Raw genomic sequence first — 8698 nt, forward strand, 5'->3', positions numbered from 1 at the left:
CTTTTATATAATAAACATTTTCCAATGACTACGCAAAGTAAAAAAAACACAAAATTAAAACCTTGGATGTCAAATGGTCTGTTGCAATCTACTAAATATAAACACAAGTTATATGCTAAATACCTAAATAATCCTACCAATCATAATAAAATAAAATACACTAAATTCCGTAATACCTTAAATTCACTTATTAAACGTGTTAAAACCGAATACTATCAAAACAGATTCACTCAATGTCAACATGATATTAAAGGTACTTGGCGCGTAATTAACTCCTTGATTAAAAGGTCTCCGAATTTGAATACGAAAGTTGTTCTAACAGGCAATAATGGTGAATCCATTGAAGACCCGTCTCAAATCGCAAATGAATTCAATAAGTTTTTTGTCGAAATTGGACCAACTCTTTCAAAAAATTGCCAACCGATCAATCTTATTTTAAAACGTATTTGCCCTTACCTACTTTAAACTCTTTATTTATGTGTCCAGTGTCTGATACAGAAATTATAGATATTGTCAAGTGTTTTAAAACTAATAAAGCGCAAGGACTTGATGAATTCAGTCCAAAAGTTATTAAACAATCAATTTCCCTTTTGGTTAAACCTCTATGTCACATATTTAATCTGTCTTTAACAAAAGGAGTTTTTCCAAATAAATTGAAATTGGCAAGAGTTACTCCCATCTTTAAAGCAGGAAAAAAGGACACTTTATCTAATTACCGACCGATCTCAGTCCTTTCGCTATTTTCTAAAATATTAGAAAGAATTATCTATAATAGAACCTATGCCTTTATGGAAAAAAATAATATTCTATGCAATAAGCAATTTGGATTTCGCAAACATTTTGATACCGCAATGGCCTTAATTGATTTGTCCAATGAAATAATAGATGCATTTGAAAATGATGAGTTTGCAATTGGTGTTTTTGTCGATCTATCGAAAGCATTCGATACCATTAACCATCCCATTCTTCTTTCAAAACTGTATCACTATGGTATTCGCGGTGTTCCTCTCAATTTATTTAAGAGCTATTTATCCAACCGCTACCAATGTACCAAGTTTTGTGATTCCCAATCTGACTATTTGCCTATTACCTGTGGAGTACCACAAGGTTCATTACTAGGTCCTCTTCTGTTTCTTTTATATGTGAATGATATTTACAATTCGTCAGTATCTTTATCTTACTTTTTATATGCAGATGACACAACACTAATCTGTAAAAATCGACACTTAGAGTCGTTATTTAACACTGTAAATACAAGTTTAATTAATGTATCCGAATGGTTTCTGGCAAACAGCCTTTCTGTAAATCTAAAAAAGTGCAGCTATGTTTTGTTTAGAAGTAGTACGATGCCGATTAAATTAGGTCCATTGCAAATTAAACTAAATGGTTCTGTTCTCCCCATGGTCAATCATGCAAAATTTTTGGATGTATCCATTGATAGTCGTCTGACATGGAAACCCCATGTTATTGAGACTGAAAACAAAATCTCAAAAAATATTGGTATAATTTGTAGACTGGCATCTTTTCTTCCACATCATATTCTCCGAACACTCTACTGCTCCCTTGTTTTGCCATATCTTTTATATTGCAATATCGTTTGGTGTAACACATTCCCATCTAATTTAAATAAACTTCAAATACTACAAAAGAAAATCATTCGAATAATTTCGAATGTTTCACCTAGAACTAGTACAGATCCTTTATTTCGTTCTCTCAAATTATTAAAATTAACAGATATTAATATTTTCCAACAATGTTTATTTATTTACAAAAGCCAAAATGCTCTTCTTCCATCTCATTTACGCGATATGTTTTCTCCCAATTATGAATTTCACGGCTATTCCACAAGAATCCTCAATAACCTTCATATTCCTAAACATAAAAAGACTTCTTTTCAACATAATATTAGATTTACTGGACCCAAGATATGGAACTCACTTCCTAACAAAATTAGGCCTACAACTTCTGCAAACAAACATAGCTTCGTCTTTAACACTAAACAATATCTAATACAAAAGTAAATTAATTAACTAGTTATATTCTAGGTTTCAGTTTTTTATTGTTTTCATATTCCGTTATGGTAATTACTTTATTCCTATATACCATTTATTATTATTTACTAATTTGATTTTAGTTACTTTTTGTTTTGTTCAGGCACTTTCAACACAAGCTTTTGCTTTTTAGAAATTGTGCCTCCTTCATAATATTGTTTTATTCATGTTAAAGATGAGAAAAAAAAAATTGTATTGTTTTAACTATCTTTCTTGTTGTCATGAATTTTGTGTATTATATTTTTTTGTATATTATGAAGGAAATAAATGTTATTATGATGATGATGATGATGAGGATGACGTATCTGAACCCAAGACACAAAGAGTGTGTTTTGCAAAGCTGATGAATCCCAAGAACATCTTAGATCAACAATTTCACCGCGTTGTGATGTACCACGTCTAGGTTGTTTCACTTTCAACGAACAGTTCGGTTTTTGTAAAACAGTCAAAGTGTACAAAAACGCATGCTTGGTTGTATCGATAACATCCGATAACGCACATGCGTAAATTGATAGACCTGTAGAATCGGTTTTAACATCCAAATTGTACGCCATGTTTTCTCGGTCATCAGTTAAGTCGTATTTATTTTGATCAGCCAAGATTTTAGATCCATTAGTGATCATTTCTTCTATGCCGTCTTCAGTAGCTCTAGCCCAATAAGCTACCGTTAAATTTAGTTTCTCAGTGTAGCTACAATTTAACGTGACTACATCTCCTACGATGGCTAACAGGTCTCCGGATCGTTGGCATCCAAAAACTACACAAGCATAATAAGATGACAGCATCGCAATCAAAACAACACGGGACATCATAATTCTTGGTTGTTATAAATACAAGTTTACTTCAAGTTAGCAAGACTCCTATTCATTTACTACATAAGTAGTTCCGCACCCTTTTCCGGATATTATTATCGTCAGTGTTAATCCTATCCTAAATTTACTGGTTCTCGGATACAATTCATGGGTTCAATATCATACATTATAGGCCTATCTATATCATGATAGATTACCATTAAAAGGATGTTCTTCCTGTCTCGATACAGATCTGTAAGTACATTATGCTTTGACTTAAACAAGTGGCACATTTTGGTACAGTACTTCCTTGTGGCGCCATTTTAGATTTGTCTACAGTATTTGCTCACTTAGACTGAGTGGTCGCTTGAAGAACATGAACAAAAGTTAAAACATTTATTAGATTTATGGTTTAAAACATTTTTGGTTATTTAATTATATACATTGAATAATCAAAATGAGTATATAACAAAACTTATTTTAACAAAGCAAGAATTTGCCAAAATGTCAGAATATAGTAGGCCTACATTCTCTCGTGCTATTCTTTTGTGAACAAAAAATATGCATATAACCGTTTCATTTTCTACAGCGATTTTTATTCTAGTACAACCATTGGAATATCTGCTTGATATGCATAAAAATCCTTGGATTTGTCCACAGTGTTTACTTTCTTAGACTGGGTGCTCACTTGAAGAGATTCATATTGTGATGACAGACGTGGACCTAAATCAGTGTAATCATCATTATTAGAAGAAGATTCTTTATTTGCCGATGCTTTCGGCACACTACTTCCTTGTGACGCCCATTCCGATTTGTAAACAGTGTTTGCTTTCTCAGACTGGGTGCTCGCTCGAAGAGATTCATATTGTGATGAAAGACGTGGACCTAAATCAGTGTAATCATCATTATTTGAAGAAGATTCTTTATTTACCGATGCTTTTGACACAGTACTACCTTGTGGCGCCCTGTTAGATTTGTCCCCAGTATTTTCTTTCTCAGACATAGTGCTTGTTTCAACAGATTCATATTGTGGACCTACATTAGTGTAACCATCATTCGAAGAAGATTCTTTATTTGCCGATGCTTTTGGCACAGTGCTTCCTTGTGGCAACTTGTTAGATTTGTCCCCAGTATTTTCTTTCTTAGACATAGTGCTTGTTTCAACAGATTCATATTGAGGTCCCACATCAGTGTAATCATGATTCGAAGAAGGTTCTTTATTTGCCGATGCTTTTGGTACAGTACTACCTTGTGGCGCCCTTTCAGATTTTCCAGACTGTAAAGTTTCGTAGGCCGATGGAGGGTGAGGATATTGCAACGCTAAATAAGAATTATCCCCGTCTGAAGTACTATTTTGAGCGTTTGAATTATCATTAGTTGTAGAATAATATAAGGTTTTGACTAGTCCAAAAATGACAGCACAGAGGCCTACAACATCAACAACTAAAACAGAAATACCGACAGAGATATTTTCAGAGTTTGGTTTCTGTACGTCTTGGACAATAAATTGAGCACTAAATGTAATATCGTCTTCTGTAACAAGACACATTATATCCAAACCAGCTGATTTCAGTTTATTAATCTTTAAAACGTTGTCAGAGATCAGTTTAAAGTGATCGTCATCTACCTCCATAATATCAACACCACCAATGGTCCACGAGAACACAACGTCATCAGTCAGAAACCCAGTCGCCTTGCAGGTAAGATGCAACATTTCGCCAACAACAGCATCTTCTGTTTGTGCGATGCTGACGTCAGGTGACGTAAGTGGTACATAACTGCAGCCAATGATCGTGTTGTTTGACGTTTTTGTTCGCGCAACGCACGCGAAGGTATCACCGTAATGTTCTGGTGAGAGTGTTAATTTGTAGCCAGTAGAGTCTTTTTTGGTCTTCAGCAAGTCAGCTTCCATTATCGATTCCTCATTCAATACATCAGGATGACGTATCTTAACCCACGACACAGAGAGTGGCTTTGGCAAAGCTGACGAATTCCATGAACATCTTAGATTGATTTTCTTGCTACGTTTTCCACGTTTGTTTCGTTTTGCTTCCAACGAGCAAGTAGGTTTCTGTAGAGCAGTTATCGAATATCTATTAGCAATAGAAATTACTTTGTCACCATCCGATAACACACAGATGTAAAACTCGGGTAGATCCATAGAATCCGTTTTAATTTCTAAATTGTATGTCATGTTTTCTCGATCGTCAATTAAGTTGTACTTATTCTGATTACTAACCACAATTTTAGAACCATTTGTGATGTAAAATCCATCATTGGTTTCGAATTTAAACCAACGTGGCGTTAGACTTGAATTACCGTTGGTACATTTTAACGTAACCACATCTTGTACAATGGTCACGATATCAATTCGTTGACATCCGAGAAAGCAAGCCATGAAAGCTAAACTAGACATCATGCTTTTCAGTTGTTGTGAAGGCAAATCCTGTTCGAATTAGCACGATTCCAATGTTAACGGTACAGACGTAATCCAAACACGAAATGTCCACATAAAGGCTACAAGCTCAGAAACAAAACAAATTATAATCGATTTAATAGATGTATTGATACAACAGTTATCTCTCTATTCCTATTAAACTACACACAAAATGTGCAGTTGGTTCCTTTGCAGATTCCTATTAAAATATGTTTGGCTTACTATAACTGACGCAAACATCTCAACTTTTGGATTGCTGGTTTCAACTTCTTACATATTATAATAAACCGATTCGCACATTAAAATAAGGAAAAGAAACTTAACTAAAAACGAGTCGGAAACATTATCATATCATGTTCTGGGTACTTGGCTACCATCTTGAACACTCAAAGTCATTCAACAATTCCTGTTATTGTATAAATAATTGTGTTTTTTTACGATTACCGTACCTTGTATTTTTTTCACGTAGAAAAGTAACATTACAATATAATATTGAAAATGCAAGAATATTATTTAAGAAGACTTGTTCACATGGAGGTTGTCAGTAGGTTAATCAAGAATTTAAAAAGCGGGAATAAATAGGTCACAACCTCGATACATTAGGTTGATCATGCTCTATTTACATTGAAACCTCAACGTTTAGTAAGTACCGGTAATAAATGTAAGTGTTATAATAGATATTATATTCTAAACACTTGAGTTAACTTTAAGACAAGGTTATTCAAAACGATATATTCAAATTACGATAATAAGAAATAATTGCGACATAAACCGTTACATGAGTATTGTTTGAATAATTATAGCTTTAATTAATGACGTACTTTCACCCGAAAATCTAAACATGTTTACTTAAATGCGGGATGTAGCAAAATATACCATACATAAAACCAAAGATATACACATTGTAAACAAAATGGCCAAAAAAAAAGCAGACTGGATCCCTAAATGGACCAGAACCTGGCCAAAATACAGTAGTTAATAAATCAAAACATCTCTATTCATTACCTCAATATCAACGTCATATACTAAACACGCCATTTTCTAAGTATACAGATACAAAAGCAATTTAAAATATACCTGCACAAGTATTTTATTATCAAATAGTTATCAAAATAATGGCCAATTCATAGATATAGGCTTACGGTAAATTGTATATCTCAACCTCAATTTAAATAATATGTAAATTCTAGTAAGCATAGGTTAAAGATGTATTGTCCCCCAAAAAATGAAAAATAAAGATGAAAAAAATCAAATTTTGAATAGACCGTTTAGTAGTTAACATAAAGTTATTCACTTCCACCGAAAAAAAATCCGAAAAAAATATTGATTTCGCTTATAAAAAAATCAAAATAAGTTTACCATTTTTTCGAACTCATCGGCTCAGAAATTAGGCCGGTAGAGCTAACTCATACATATGCATGATATGTTAATGAGCATCCACACAGCAGAGATCTGATCTAACAATGGACGATGCACGTTGTATGTACAACACCACCACCAGAGATCGACGCGATTCGACTGTGGGTTTCCCTGGCCTGATCGTATAAATATGTAAAGCTGAGCTGTTAATTTGTCGGTAAGTAGGCCTAGACGGTTATTTTAATAATAATAATATATATAACGCAATAATAACAGGAAGGTAAATTAATTAACTTAACCTGGGATTTTTTCAGTTCAGGGCTAGGCCTAGAATAATTAATACATGCTGCTGCATATTACTAGTACGCCGGCGTTACTAGTAGGCTAGTAGCAAGCAGACTGTGACAATCGGGTCCCTGCAGAAGATGCCCAGCTAGGCCCTATCTATACATTGTACTCTTCATAGACTGGCCTAGGCTATATGCCATCAATCTTAGCTACATTCCGAAAATACAGCCAGCTTGCTGTACCATATATATTTACAGTTGAAGCTTGTTTAACTAATTTTTATGATAAAAATAAAACAAACATTTTTCAGGGAAAATGGTTGCAATACAATACAAGCCTGAAATTGAGAACCTTCCAGCAGCACTGTACAAGTAGACAGAGGGGAAAAGTCAGCTTAGCCATTTTACAACACAAACAAATGTTCTCTGTACTGTAGTAAGTCAAATATTTATTTTCTCTTTTTATAAGTTATAACATTATAAGTAATGTGTTTTAATTACCATAGAAAGGTAGTATACTTATTTGACTATGTCAAAGTAAGCAATTTCACTAGCCCAATTTTGCACTAAATATGCATGATCTATTTTTTCCAGATTTTCATACTTTGCTTTTACGTTGAGCTGATGAAGACTGGAACAGAGGTCACCCAAAGACAACAATGATAGACTCGGTATTGGAATATGATTGGATATTGCAGGAAAAATATTTCTGACTCTCCTGCTGCATTCGGCCAATATGTTCTTGTCCAGCTTGTAAAATATTGTATCATTTTTTTTGTATTATATGTACAGTATATTATTTTGTAAACATAACATTCAATAAATAAAAAAAAAACTACTACAACAGTACACAGGATAAATTCTTCAAATTTACTTACACTTCATAATTTTACTGTAAATATTACAGTGCAAAAGGAGTTAATAAAATATATATATACAGTATATCTGATTGAATTCCTGTATTGTTTTTTGTGTCAATTTTAATTATCAATGTGTTGATTGTGGCAGTAATTACGACAGCTATAGTCTTCTAAGATCGCTCACATCCATTACAAAGTGTCATTTTAATAGTAAGAAACGTTTCAATAAATTGTGAATGTTGCCACTGTACGATACATTTTATGTTTCTCACTACTTGCTCTTATTGTTCAATCAATCAACCTAAAAAAAAAAAGGAATTTGTGTCAAAATATCTGCATAAAATGTTTATTTGCAGAATGTTAATTTGAACCTATTGCATTTGATACAGAAAATATTTTAAAAATATTGCATCAGTAAAACATCCAAAACAATATTTAGATTTTTTTTTTTTTAAATTTTCACTGCCGAATAGATAGTCGAAATCTTTAAAAATTAAACCAATTCATCATGATTAAAACAAAAATACATCCCTTCTGGTGGTGTTCTACTGTAGCCCTAGCTAGCAGTGTACTGCCTAGGCCTACTACACTCTCTACTTCTAGAGACAGAAGTAGGCAGCAGTTAGGCTACTCGAGACTGTCAGTGCTAGTAGTAGTAGTAGTTACTAGTAGGCCTAGTAGTAGACTAAGAAAACTAGTAGTACAGTAGCAGCAAATTCGGGCCTAGGCCTAGCTAGGCCTCTCCTGTTAGCGAAACAAAAACTCACCTAAATGAATAAGATTCAACATCAAAGTTACCAACTGTAATTCTAACTTAGCATTCTGCTAGCTATAGTTTTCTTGTTTTCTTCAAGATTCGTCTCGCATCACTACTCGACTCTCTCCCGCACGCATACATTGCTATCGTTGTTGG

At 33.6% G+C, this 8698-nt stretch overlaps 2 long non-coding RNA genes across 2 annotated transcripts; one reads left to right on the forward strand and one right to left on the reverse strand.

Moving 5' to 3' along the window:
• Positions 1-6553: 6553 nt before the first annotated feature.
• Positions 6554-7624, forward strand: LOC140051427 (uncharacterized). Its single transcript, XR_011845522.1, has 3 exons — positions 6554-6855; positions 7237-7361; positions 7520-7624. It is a non-coding gene; the product is annotated as an uncharacterized lncRNA (long non-coding RNA).
• Positions 7358-8698, reverse strand: LOC140051428 (uncharacterized). The gene is made up of 2 exons (XR_011845523.1): positions 8553-8698; positions 7358-8086 (listed from the first exon to the last, which is right to left on the reverse strand). It is a non-coding gene; the product is annotated as an uncharacterized lncRNA (long non-coding RNA).

This window comes from Antedon mediterranea, chromosome 6 (genome assembly GCF_964355755.1).
Source record: "Antedon mediterranea chromosome 6, ecAntMedi1.1, whole genome shotgun sequence".
In the NCBI taxonomy this organism is placed as follows: Eukaryota; Metazoa; Echinodermata; class Crinoidea; order Comatulida; family Antedonidae; genus Antedon; species Antedon mediterranea.